Source organism: Pseudopipra pipra, chromosome 1 (assembly GCF_036250125.1).
Source record: "Pseudopipra pipra isolate bDixPip1 chromosome 1, bDixPip1.hap1, whole genome shotgun sequence".
NCBI lineage: Eukaryota > Metazoa > Chordata > Aves > Passeriformes > Pipridae > Pseudopipra > Pseudopipra pipra.
Genome location: NC_087549.1, coordinates 47323345 through 47336287, shown reverse-complemented (window position 1 = coordinate 47336287; position 12943 = coordinate 47323345). Strand labels below are relative to the sequence as shown.

General features: G+C 38.5%; 1 protein-coding gene across 8 annotated transcripts in view; it reads right to left on the bottom strand.

The window, feature by feature from the left end:
* The window catches only part of OSBPL1A (oxysterol binding protein like 1A), a 79312-nt gene that overhangs the window by 33081 nt on the left and 33288 nt on the right, over nt 1-12943 (bottom strand). Inside the window, exon 1 of one of the 8 annotated variants that reach the window (XM_064655020.1) lies at nt 3297-3439. The exons of the other annotated variants lie outside the window; for them this stretch is intronic. The gene's annotated coding sequence lies outside the window, so the exon portion shown is untranslated. Of the gene's footprint in view, nt 1-3296; nt 3440-12943 lie in introns of those variants that run through there. 8 annotated transcript variants of the gene reach the window in all.

Below are 12943 nucleotides of genomic sequence, written 5' to 3'. Positions count from 1 at the left end.
TTTCTGCTTAATACATTTGGTATGTTATCAAACAGTTAAGGAACCACCCACTTAGAGAATCAGTATTTTACTCTCCTGAGACAGGGAGGATAGAGGACTGAAAATAAAATGGTACTTTAAATTCTTACGAAAGAGCAAAGTAAAACAGCTATTAAAAAATGGTATTTGCAATAATATTGGTTTTGCAGGATTGAATTAGATGCCATCATGTTCTAATGCTTTGGTTTGATAAGTGATTTGAGCAATTTAAACATGTATCTAAAACTTACAGCAAATTGAAGGAAAATTGAAATAATTTAAATACCCAAATGGACTTTTTTTGCATCTTTTAAAAGCACAGTTGTGTGACTAAACAAGTAACAACAGATACACTTAAGACACTGTGCCTCCTCCAAAATAGTATTTTCTTGACTTTAAGGTTCCTCTGCCCTATCACAGTGTAGAGCTATTCTGAATTGCAGAAGGTGTACTACAAATAAATTCTCTTTTGGAAAATAAATTGCCAGCTTTACAGTGAGGTTCCCTTTTCTGTGTACTTCTAGGCTTCTTAGTTGCCAAACACTTACTAGTCACACTACTAGTAGGTAACAAAACCAAAAAAAAACCCCACCTTGTCATCTGTCACATAAGGAACACAACCCTAACCAGAAGCTAAAGAAAAAAGAAAACCCATTTAAGTTTATTGCTTGTAATCTTTGGGATGTTCATTCGTAACTGAATAACCTGGTTTTAAAGAAACCTTAATTCAATTTTTGGCAGCTTGAGATGAAATGTGTAATAAAAACTTTTGGCAACAGTACTGAGCTTGTGGGATGGACATACACATTCAGTGAGCCCAGAGGTGGCTCTACCAACCTTTACATCCTAGCACCTCTACACTAGTCATTCCCTGAAGGTCATGTTCAGGAAATACTGTCTGTAAATACACTACATTCTTAAGCACCAAAACAGCTCCAATGTCAATGTGAGAATGAAAACATAAATAAAAAAAGTTTCTACTACCATTACTAAACTGATTTCACTTGTAAAAAGGCTATGCTGCAGAAATAGAGCTAAGACAACCTTCATGAACTCTACTAAAAAATACAGGACAAAGAACCTTGTTTGAAATAAGCAGGTTTTTTAACAAAAAGCAGCTTTAAGAGATATCACCACTTCATCAATCATAAAAGACAAGGTGATGAGACACACCTCCTAAAACTTACTTGCAGTAAAATGATTGTAAAGGGAAGATGGGGATTTTTGTTTGTTTGTTTTTTATGTTGTTGGGTTTTTTAGTTTTGTTTTGTTTTCCCAGGACCACACACTCTCTTAAAAGCTTAACAAGAAACACCACAGACAGATTAGTACTGTTTTTAAAGCATATTTTATTGAACAACATAATTGATCAGCTGAGTGACAGGTTTTCCCAAAACGTAAGAAGCAGACTCCCATTATGCATAATTTTGCCATACTCTATTTCTCATTCACAAGACTTGGCCTATCAATAAATTTTGATGTGAATTAGTCCACCCTCCTCCCTACTCCACTACCGTTTTTGGAGATGACATTTCAGCTTTACTCCTTTTGCACAAGTTCTTTCCCATCGTGTCTTTCTTCAGTGTCCCAACACAAAAACAACTGCAAGACTACAGAAGGAACCTCCAGACTAGTTTTAAAATGAAGTTGAGAAGCATTTCAGTCTATTAAACTGGACACAGAGAAACCAACATTTTTCAGTGAAATATCACCTGATTTTGTAAAGTTACATTAGCTGAGTGCCACCCATTTAACGTGGTGATACAAATATTTATATAATGTAGTAAATATCAGGCCAAAGTTGATGCAGATATCTGTTTATACAAAGCTCTGGAAATCCAGTCTGAGCATACTGAGGAATTATTGAAAGAGTCATTTTATTGGCAGCCTGTGTAAGGCACAGCGTGTAATACAGGCATGGTACCTTTAGTAGTGGTGTCCAAACTGACAGACAGATGGCAATTCACATTGTACTGGGTCTAGCTCCTCATTTTCCAACTATGGAATGGCTGCTATCTTTTTGATCCCCGTCAGTGGTGCCCACAATGTAAGCACCACCACCAGCAGTATAAGCTTTCCACTGAGCTTCACAGAGACAGTGGCACAGAGTGCTCTAGTGAGCCCAGCATGAGGCCAGCTGAGTTCCCAATGTTCAACTGGTCAGGCCTCCTACTTTACCCTTGTCAGGAGCTAATCTGCAAATAGTTACCAATGAAATTGGGCTTGCGTTTGCACTGTTAGACAATGACAGTTAAGATCAGTCTTGTTTTCACCTCTAAAGAGAATAATATTATAGTCAAACTTCAGATTTACTATTGCTGATGGAAACCACCTAGCTTTGTCTCAGAAGTAAACAACCACTCCATCATTATCCTTAAGAGCTATAGGCACAGCTATAACCTGATGCTGAAGTCTTGGTGGTTCTGTGTCAGTGTTTCTAGGTCACTGCAACGATTCGTTTTTTAAAAACATACTTCTCCAGCTGTAAAGACTTGATATCAGAGTTCTGGTAGCCAGTTTCACTTTTGGTTTAACTGAATGGAAATCTGATTCCAACAGCTTCCTGTAACATTTGAGTCCTTCAGATCCTAAGCACAAAATTCTGAGTTTAAATAGTTGTACTGAGTTATTTTAGCAGTTCGACCTATGTTTTTTGTTAAAGGAAAGCAACAAACTAATTGCAGACACTCTTATTGTCTTTCCACATGATTAGAAATCCAGCTAAGAACAAGTACATGGTTTAAAAGTTAACTCCTTTACTGTGTATTACTGGCAGAAAGCTCACGTGCTCATTCCAGAATGTCAAAAAGCTTATCTGTGTGTAACAGACACCAGTCCCATTCCTTTCTGTACCCTCAACTTCCATTAGGTAGGTGGGAGAAAAGACTAAAGACTACTTTTTCTTTCTTTTTTTCCCCTTCTTTTTTCTTTTTAAAACTGCAAGTCTTGAACTATATCAGCATATCCTGTAACCAAGGCTTCTCTGTCCTTCCTGAAGACATCTTAGTACAATACACAAAATACTTGCTTTGTTTGGTGCTGGATGTTTTTAATTTAAATTAATGCCCAACAACAGAGACACTTTTGTGGAGTAGAAAAGGATCACACCACTTTATGCCAATAGAGTAAGAGATCACCTCAGCGACATGCTGTTGCAGCTGCAAGTAAACACTAAAACCAACATACAGCAAGCAAGACACAGAACAAATACAGACACTTCAACAATATGTAGTGCTACCCGCCTTTAACATAAAATAGTAAATCAAAAGACAGCATACCTTAGTTCTTATTTCTTCTGTACTGAGATAGAGAAAAGACAGACTTCACAGCACTGCAGTGTGATTTAGTTGAATTTTACTTTCAAGCACTCAACTTCAGTGTTAGGAAAACTGCCCAAAAAACATGCAGGCTTCAGAGCTGGGCTGGAAGGAAGAACCTCCTCTTTCACACAGCAACCACGAGGGGATCTGAAGCCAGACTCTGCCAGACTGTCAGAACACCCTGTACCAGTTCTGCTCTACAGTAAGCTGAGTGCAGGAGAGCTGCCTCTGACACCGCCTCACCAATGTCTCTGACGACTCAGAAGGGAGGTTTTGGTTTTCAAAATGAATAGCTTTGTCCAATTGCCACAGAAATTCCATTCTCCCAATAACACCATTGCTTATGGGACATTTGCCACAAAGCACAGACAAGAGGTGCAAGTTTTCAGTAGGAGGCTAAGGGCTAGTCTAACACCTGGCTGGAAATTAACATGCAACTAAGGAATTAGAAAAATGCTGCTATAGTAGAACTGACATTTTTCTCTGGACATCTCCTGATGCTTTCTGTAATGAAGTAAAGGCCAATCAAACTGTCACTTGTTTCCCACTACATCTATTCATATGAAACTGATAGTTTCCAGGGTCAGCTATTCCAACAGGACATACTATCCTGAAAGACAAAACCTACAAAACACTGTGTTGTAACACATTACACTACAGAAAACCACTCACAGGAAGCACAGGGGATCCAAAGCGAGAATTCTGTCTCCCTACTTCTGTAACTTTCATACCAAATAAAACCCCTACCAAAAAACCTGAGGCTAACAGTGCAAATCACAGGTGTAATGCAGAGTTTCATACGTACTGTTTGCTTATTCTAACAGACATTTCTACGAAACATGCTTTCAGATTTTCTGCTACCTAGAGTAGTACTGAATTGTTGCTTAAGCTGCTACTGAAGTGAAAACTAAAAACAGTTACTCTCATAAAGAACTCACTCTGAAAGTTCTCACAGTTTTAACAATACTTGAGCTTCAATACAGGATGTTTTCCAGAAAGAAAATAAATTTTCAAAAAGGATTAATTTTTACCTCATGGGATTTAACTCCCACTAAGCACATATTAGTATATGATATGAATATGTATAATCCTGCTTTCCTCTTAACCCTCCCCCCCCTCCACCCCCAAAAAGCAGGAACAGTTCTAGTTTAAGAATGTTTCTTTGCAAGCATGCCTCAGGTATTTGATAAAGGAATGAGTGATTTATGAATACTGCTATGGCACATCAAAAAACTGTGTGGCAGCTCACATTAAAGCAACAACAAAGTGTTCCAAGACAGATGCAGTCAATTCCATGAACACATCCCTAGATTCGTAAAGCCCTAAAGCACGTAAATATTTTATACAAAACTTTTGGAGTTCTGATCTGTTTACACATCGGCCTTTCCACATGGAGCCCTCCTGCTGATTACCACCAACCACAAGGAACTTGTGACAAACATCTGTTATCTTAAACGTATATTAAAGTCTTGCATCATAATTCCTCATTTGCTGGAGTAAACTAGCTCTTGTAAACTTCATCTTAGCCTTGGCTCACCCTGGGGTACAGAGGACTGATCCAAAATAGGTCATGCTTTATTTCAACCATTGTTTCTTGCTTAGTTTTCCCCTCTCTCTGTGCTATAAGCTTGGCAGTTACCTGCCTTCAGAGACCTATCAGACCTAAAAACAGAGTTAGATAGGCCTTGTTATTGACTTGAACTACTGCTCATGCAAGTACTGAAATGCAACACAAGATGCGATCAGTTAATCAAGGAGGTAAGCTGAGCTCAGTGGCGCTAGGCAAAGGGTTATTTACTGTATCACAAGACAGCATTAGTCTTTATCTCCAAAGTCTGCCCAGCTGACTCTAGAGCTTTAGCATCACGGTACCACATCTTACTGAGATCATCAAATTCAAAAGAATAAGAACACTCAGAAGACTAACACAACATTTGGCTTTCTTTCCGATCCACACACAGAAAACATCACCGATAAAGTTTCTTTTTGTACAAAGGCTGAAAGACCCACATACACAAAAGCAAGCCCCCTACACACCAATTTAAAGTCCTGGGAATCTATTCTCTTACATCCCAACCCCAAGTCTATCGGAGAAAGTAAAGACTTCGTAAATCAAGTCATATGACTCTGCCTCAGCCATTCCCCAGATGAACACAACGGTTCATTGTTAGTCAGTAACTACGAACATTCACCTCAAAAGTTCAAGAGGAGGAGTTTAGCAGGGCTGATTTGGAAAGGCTGCATTTCATTCTTCCGAGAGTTAAAGTATTTCCCCATATTTCATTTATTAGTAAAATAAAATACATATTTTTATGTAGATATATTTATATATCAACATAATCAAATTCTTCTAATGAAGGAAAGGACCAGTTATGATCATAAAACAAATACAGCAGAAGCACTGCTAGAAGCAGGAACCAAGCTACAGTCCACCTAGAAGAAATTCATACTTTGGCAGGATCATGTCAACACAGACATCTAGGCAGTAAGAGAACTGTTTTTCAAGAGAAAAACTGGAGATATTGAGAGCACTCAGCACCCTTTTTCCAGCATGCATGTCTAATATAAAAATTCATCATTTAAGACTGCCTGGAATAACAGTTTCTGAACTATCCACATGCTAGGGACAAAGATTGTTCACCTCCCACCTTTCTCTCCTAAGACACTAACACTTCCTCCTCAACACGGACCTTGCTGCCCTCCTTCCCCTCTCCTGTTTCCACATTTGGCTATGTCAAAGTCTGTTTATTCTTAGGTTGATGAAGCACTACAATTTTAACCAATGGAGAATGTCACAGTTCTGAGCCAGGAACCTGTCTAAGAGCACAAGAAACTTCAACAACTTAATTTCTGAGTGCAAATTAGAAAGATGGCTTAAAAGCTTGGGCTTAAGCTTTTCTATCAGAGAAGCTCTTTTCTTCAAAGTGATTCTGCACAGATCAAGAGTTAACAGAGCATCTTCTGGTTTGTTTCTAAAGTGAGACTCAATGGCAATTCCAAGTCTTCCTCTCAGAAGTATTTGTTCTTTACATTTTACTTAGACTTAACTGTAAACGGATAAATCTCATGAAGTATACTTAGGTTTGAGAGCTGCAGAATTTGCCAGTTTCCAGAGCACACTCTGTCCCTACTTTTGTTCCAGTATTACAATACCGATTAGTCAACTATCAGGAGTTCAAAGAAAAAGCCTTCCAATTTTGTCATTTTGTGTGAAGTATTGTTTTTCTTCTGAGTAAAGCTGAAATTAAATATGGCTGCTATTCACACTTGCCAGTAGTAATAACATAACAAGCTGGGACTCAATGACATCAGTGATGTACACATTTGGGAAGCATGTTTCAAGTTGCAGAACTACAAGATTACCAGGAAAAAACCACACCCCAAAAGATATTTTGCTGCCCTAGTGAGATTAGGCATTCACGTTCTCAGAGGTGTATGCCACAAGTAACCTTACTTAAACAAAAGGTCTCATTGAAGCCTGTAAGTTATAGTGATGCAAACAGAACCAGAACAGCACATTGCTACATGTTTTCACACCAGGTAGGGACTTTTTTTTTGTCTTTTCCCTTTGAGAGACTCTGGACATCTTTGAAGTTTGCTAGTCTCACAAACAGAGATCAGACTTTAAGATGTAAGGGTTCTTAAGAATGCATACAGGAAACATTTCCTTTTTGTTCTTAAGGACTGTTTTGAAAATAGATCTTAAGGCAGTTTTGTTCTAACTACTTCCCTCAAGCATTTTTCAGTATATACACCACTGATAACTTTGATCAGCCCCTTTGTATTCTCTTCCCCACACTTCTTCCCAGCTGGATTACAGTGAATGCATGTAATGTTTTCTCTTTTGAAGCAACTGTCATGTTTTTGCCATGTTTTTGTTGGCTCTTACTGGCTTACTAGGGCTGCTACACAACTTGACTCAGTTGTTGACTCAGAGAAAACAGCTTCCTATTAAAGAAATTAACACTTCTGAAGCTGGTTGTCTGTCCTACAAGTTCCATGTTGGGAATCTTGTTAAATATTCATGAAGAATAACTGACATTGTTGTTTTTTTTACAAGCAATTCAAAACAAACATGCATGTTGTACAGTTGTTCTGCATTTCTGAAAACCTCAGATGTCTCAACCGATAGTTTTTATTTCATTTTGGATGCCAACCAAAAAAGTGAAAAATGTTACATAGGCTACAAATTGACAGCGAGTTTTACAATGCAGTGCTGGAGTTCTGATCTCCAAATGAAATCCACCTTGGAAAGCATTCTTACTTGCTGTAGTCCAGAACAGGCTCTCCAATATTAAAGAATCAGACTTCAAAACCAGACGCAAATGCAAAAATCTCATTTCTACTTCAGTTTTCAGAAGGACTTGCAGCATTAAGAAGACTGTCTTTTCTTAGGGTCGATATTCCTCTGAGACAGTTTTTGTCCTTACTCCTAAGCAGGCAACAGCCAGCAGACATCAGCCAGGCTCTGGATAAGCTGATGAGACATTTCCTGAAATCAGAGTATGTCATGTGGACATTTGTCCAGCAGTTAGGGCAGACAGATAAATATGATTTGGAGTATGGAAATACAATATAGAATGACTAGAAAATCCAAATATTCTAATTCAGTGGAACAGATCTTCTCTCCTTATGAATGATCTCAAACACTTCTGCCCTTATCTGATGGGGGCTTTTTACTGTTGTTGGGGTTTTTGGGGGTTTTTCTAAATTTTTTGCAAGAACTCTGTAGCAAGGTTATTTACCAATAAGTCTTATATTTATTACTCCCCAATATGCAATCTAGCAGTATCTACCATTCAGAGGAAGAAGTGACCCAGATTAAACTTCTAAGAAGCTCTTTTACAAACTTTTTCAATAAAACCCATTGGCTGCACTAGACCATAGATTTGGTGAAAGTCTAAGGAACACCAAGGGTTCTCCCCACCTCAAGCTGAAACAGGATCTGACAGCCTAGAGTGAGACATCACTTTTTAGTTTCAATTAACTGCATATGGGAGCAAAGACAATAGTAAAAAAAGCACTGACCTTTTATTATCAGCTGATCTTTGATACATGGTTCCCTGAAATTGTCTAACACTACTGTACTGGCCTGCCCCTTAAGTACTATTGGATGTCTGAGGCTTGTTCAAGCTAGAGAAGAAAAGGCTCAGAACAAATCTCATCAATCTATATAAATACCTGAAGGGAGGGTGCAAAGACAACTGAGCTAGGCTCTTCTCAGTGGTGCCCAGTGGCAGGACAGGCTCAAGCTAACAAGACAGGAAATTTCCTCTGAACATCATGGAACACTTTTTCACTGTGAGGGTGACCAAGCACTGGCACAGGTTGCCCAGAGAGGTTGTAGACTCATTATCCTTGGAGGCACTCAAAAGCCATTGCATGGTTCTGAGCAATGTTCTCAGCTCCAGGTGGCCCTGCCTGTGCAGGGGGAGTGGACCAGAGGAGCTCCAGAGGTCCCTTCCAACCTCAACCATTTCCACTTCGTTATTCTGTGAGATTAGACTTTGGGCCTTAGCCCAAAATGCGGCTTCAGAGCTAGAGGAGATACAGGTCAGACAAAACTAGATTTCTGCTATCCATAGACACAGATGCAACTGTCTAAGGTTTCAAGCTGTCTGAAAGGCTCAGCCAGCTCATTTTAAACTCAATTCAATTTGTCTGACCTTGCAGCAAGAGGTTTCACTGGAACAACAGAAAATCCAATTTGGATGCATAGCACAGAATACACTCACAATTAAGAGTCTTGTAAACATTTCCAGAAAGGTATAAACTACTGACATATATGGATTACCACATTACCTAGAGGAACTATACTATTATCTTGACAATTTAAGATTATTCCCCACCACAATGATAAAATCCCCATGTATGACTATGCCCTATTAGTTTATTTATGTCTATCAGGTCAAACCCTTCAAATTCCTGCAGATGCTCTTCTGCTACAGTAGACCAGGACAAGGCCTAGAGGCTGATGCTCTGGCCCATTACACTGAATATTTCCAGACAAGACAAGAGCAGTTTTGATCTCCCTACCCCTTTCTCCCACCATAGCTCCTGACTCAAAAAAAGGGACCTGCAATAGCAACACTATTAGATTTTAAGATTAACAAGAAGCTCTATTTCTACTCAAAGGTTAAATAACATACCTGAACATGCTTTTGTTGTGGAAGCAGTGTAGCTTTGGCAGCACAAAACCCTTTGAAGCAGACGAAAAAGTTTACAAACTACTTCTATGCTAAAAAGTACCCATACATTAAGAATGCACAATGCAGACCTCCTCTTCAAATAAGTATTCTTTAAAGCCGTTCTCAAAATCTCCTAGTGTACCTACGGATCCAACAGTTATTGCATTGATGTCCAACTTTTAACATTAATAATGTAGCAGCAACAGGCATGAGAGGAGGGGAAACATTCCTATTTAAAACCACTGAGCCCACATTTACCTTACACATGGCTTAACATGAAGCTATGCAAGCAAAGTAAGCACATCACAGGTGTCACTCCCAAAGATGAGATATTCAGATGAGGGCTATGCTTAGAAAGCTGGACATCAATTATAATGGACTCTTCAGAATATTCACAACAGATGGATACACTTTATTTGTAAGAGGGCCTCTATCTGACCACTTCTCTGCAGCAACATTCAATTCACTATAAACGGAGTGTACTCTGTTTTTTGTGTGCTTATCAACTATCATAATAGGACAGCATAGGCCTGCATTTCCCATTTATATATAACACCGAACACATTTATCTTTAAAGTATATTATTGATGCATTTAAAGGAGAGTGATGCTAAGAACAATATAAGCACTACGGAGAAAGAGTTTACTAACATTCCTTTATGACCAGGCCTGATATATACCTCCAAGAAAAACTGCAACACCAGTGATTTATTTTCAGTACATGAATACATTCCAAACACAGCCCATTTACCAATTCTAGTGATAACCTCAGTGACTCAGCAGTCAGCATCATACTAGGGCATTTCTTTACTGGACAGCACAACAAGCCGAGATAACACACTTCTGAATATTGATATTAAAACAAAAAAAGCTTTCAAATTCATTGGCTGTCTTGGGGGTGGAGAGAGGAGAGAAAGAGGCCAACAAGTACACACTCGGTAATGAGATTAAAAAACAGACAAGAGGTCAAATTTCACAATTGCTTACCTCTGTTATAAAAATGGTATCAGCTCTGATGAGTCACAGAATAAAAAAAAAGTTCAAAAAGCAATTGTAGTTTGCAATACTATGATTGTGGCCAGGTAAAGTTTAAGTTAAAAAACACAACAGACAACACACCCTTCCACAAGCACTTGTACTGTCTAAATGGGAAATCACCGATTTTATTCTTCATAGCTGGAAGGCCCCTATATTTCATGGAATCAGAAGTGACTAAAATAAATCAACTAAAAACACAGCAAAGAAAAGCAGAAAAGGAAGTTTAGATTCAGTCAAACTCCTTTATTCAAGGAAAGGCTACACAATTGCACATGGACAGCTCACTAGCCCGTAAGGCAAGAGTTCTGATATCACTGATGTTTAAGGAAGCCAAATAAAACATACCAAAATCCCACCACATGAAAAATTTAAGATGATTTGACAACTGTTAAGTGACACAAAACCTTAAGTTACTTACGCTACTCAGGGACACTGCCTTTAAAACAACTTCACAAAAGATACATGCATAATGAAGCATTAAATATTCTATCTCCCTCAAAAGAACGTGGCAATATCCAGTATTGACAGGCTACATGAAGTTTATTTTTCATATTTATAGAAATTATTTTTTTAAAAGCTAGTTTCCTAGAATAATAATTATCAGCTTTACACAGAAAAAAATGGCATATTTTTATACATTAATTTTTATAAATTAAGGAAAGAAAGGTCAAGAAGGATAATGCATCTCCAGAGAATCAGTAAATGTGTGTGACTGCAGTTACCCAATTCAGTGTTCTGATGTTTTATGCAGCTGAGACACAAAACCAGACCACTCAGCCAGACTGTCACTCCAGCCAATTATCTCACACACTTGCACGCAAAATCCCAGTAAACAAAGTTAACAAGTATGGTGCTATGCATAGAGGTTCAGCCTTAAATCCTGTTTTTTTACCGCTTCTCTTTTTTCCTGGAAGGTTACCAGTCCTTAGCTGACAACACACTGGCGGGCTGGGAGCTAACAACTTCTAGGAGTCTGCTATTCATCTGTTCTTCCAAAGCACATCAAATACAAATTAAGCCAGAACACTGAAAAGAAGCTGACCAGCTTTACATGCCATTTTCACATCACAATGACATAAGAAGAATAAAAGCATGCACCCCTCTCACTCCAGTTTGTTTTCAAAGTATGAAGAAGAGGAAACCAAACAATATTCTCATAGCACTAAGCAGTGAAAACACTGAAAGAAAATATTCATGTTATATATAATATATATATTTCTTTTTCTGTTCTTCTCTATCAACTTAGAGAAAAGAGCACCATTTTGCAAATACATTCATAGAAAAAGGAATTCCTAATTCTTATTTGAGAAGTTTACTCTATCAAATACTATTCCATTAAAGATTGCTGCTTGTTTTTTCCCCCCTGAAGCCTCAGCTAAGACTGTTTTCTCCATGTTTTTGCATTAAAAATTAAATACTCAAAGAAGTCGTAGACTAGACCTTAGAAGTAAACCTCGGACCAGGAGCTGCAGAAGCACAGTAAGGAGGAGTCTCCTTTCAAACTAATATGTTTTTACACTGCCTTTCCCCAGAGGCCCATGAATGGATTCCAAGTTAGTTTACAAGGCTGCTTAACAACAGCCGCCAACAAAACACACATCTACAGGCCAAGCTCTGAAAAAGCATTAACCCACTATGGAAAGTGCAAGAACAGATTATCAGTGTGCTTTGAGTTGAGTAACACAGTCCAGAGCAGAGAATGTCTTGAGTCAAGTTGTGTGACCAGCTTCCACACAGGCCCTTGGAGCTACAAGTGAGCAACCGTCTCCCTGGCCCTAGAAGTCAGTATGTCCCTTTGCCAATACAACCTATAGCCAGCTGCAAAGAAAAAGGTTAACTTTGAAGAGCACAATCTTGACGAAAACAAACAAACAAGACCAAACAAACAAACAAAAATCAACCCAAGCAGACAAAACAATCAAACCAATCAAGAATCAAAACAATCAAAACAAACAAAACATCTCCAGAGTTGGGACCCTGCTATAAGACAAAGACCAGCAGCATTCATCTTTTACCCTATGCAGGTGCCCTTCTACGAGCCAAAACCATCTGCCATACAGAAGACATATGGCACCTGACCAAGGATCTTATCAACTGCTTCAAACCTCAAGCATTCTGTCAACACACATACCGCCCTTTTATAAAAGAAGAACAGTAATATTTACTTATCTTCTCCCTGAATGGAAACTCAGTATTTATTATTTTAACAAGCTTCTGTCTGGGCTGCTGCTTAGCTTCACTGCCCTCTCTGGTGACCTATTGAGTCTTAGCTGCTCTAGGAAAATTTCAGAACAAAAAGAAAAAGTTAGCTATGTTCTTTAAACCCCCTATCTCTTGGATAGTTTGGACTCACTAAACTCCTTCATTTACATACTATTAC